The following is a 1,678-nucleotide window of genomic DNA, read 5'->3' on the forward strand; positions in this document are numbered from 1 at the left end:
CTCTTTGTAATTTTACCGTTTAACCCATTAACACCCAAGGAATTGGGAAGATAACTATTGTCGTCAATAGTTATCTTCCCATGAAATGAACCTAGGTAGTATCAGCAAAAAAAAAATATAATTAACCTTCCTGGTGCATTGGGGTCATTTTTGGCCAATCGGTACGGTGAAGGAGCTGTAAATGTTAGAGAGAAGAGATAGAACTCGTAATTTTCTGACTTTCCCTAACTTTAAAAAACGAACATTTTTCTTGTTAAAAGAAACTTTCAGCAATCCTTAGGAGAGGCACTACAAAAAAGTGACACAATATGCATTAAGGGTCAAAAATAACCCATGATTTTGAAACGTCATCAAAAATTCATTTTAGAAACGATTTTCGGTCTTTTAGCTTTAGGGATCATTCAAAAATGGCATCCATTATTTAAGGGAGGGAGGGGTCTACCAGAGTGTGACAGTACGTGTGTAAGGTATTGGAAAAGCATGACAGAGGGGGGAGGGGGGATCCAGAAATCCCGAAAAACGATGGACGTCATATTTGAATCTTCCCTCATATGACAGATATGGAACTCTAAAATAGAACGCTGAGCATTTTTGTGAGAATGGCCATTCTGGGCACAACAGTACAAGGACACCTGTAACCTTTTTCAGAAGGAAATGATACATACACCCGTGCAAAAGTTTGGGTTTACCCCTAAAAAACATACAAAAGTAACTTGTCCATATCTCTGTAATTACACGTCCAACTGAAACTCTATATGGCGCATTCGAAAGGCCATGAAATATTCTTACTTCATATGTATTTTTTCAATGACATTTTTTTTTTTAAATTTTGTATACTTAATTTTTACTTCAAGTTGTGACATTTTTTCAAAAGAAAATGAAAAATCATGACGAAATTTCTGAGCATTGGATAACCAAAATTTTAAATCAATGTGTCATTTAGAATCATAGATATAGAAAGCTAGAGTCTTCAGGAAAGTTGTTCAGAGTGTCATGAACATCCGGAAACCAGACCTTTAAATTTAAAACAAAAAAATCTGGTCGGTGCCACTAGTAAGCAATTTAAATATAGGATCTTGCAATCTTGCTTGCTATGTTCTGATCAAATAGAAAATTTGAGTCTTGAATGGCCCAGATAGCCGTAGTGGTAAACGCGCAGCTATTCAGCAAGACCAAGCTGAGGGTCGTGGGTTCGGATCCCACCGGTCGAGGATCTTTTCGGGTTGGAAATTTTCTCGACTTCCCTGGGCATAGAGTATCTTCGTACCTGCCACACGATATACGCATGCAAAAATGGTCATTGGCACAGTAAGCTCTCAGTTAATAACTGTGGAAGTGCTCATAAGAACACTAAGCTGAGAAGCAGGCTCTGTCCCAGTGGGGACGTAATGCCAGGAAGAAGAAGATGTTCACTGATTTAAACCCGAATCACTAGGAAATTAAGTGAATCAGGACTGAATCACTGGAATATGAAGTAAATCAGACCCGAAATATTGAATATGATGTCATACCTGAATCTCATTAATATGAGGTGAATCTGACATGATTTGTTAAACATTAAGTAGACCAATCCAGGATCTCTTGAAAATGAAATGAATAAGTCTACAATTATTTGGTCAGACCTGAATCATTAGAAAATGAAGTAAATTGGTCCTAAACTGTTGGGAAACGTGAATCA

Source organism: Aedes aegypti, chromosome 1 (genome assembly GCF_002204515.2).
Source record: "Aedes aegypti strain LVP_AGWG chromosome 1, AaegL5.0 Primary Assembly, whole genome shotgun sequence".
Taxonomy (NCBI): Eukaryota; Metazoa; Arthropoda; class Insecta; order Diptera; family Culicidae; genus Aedes; species Aedes aegypti.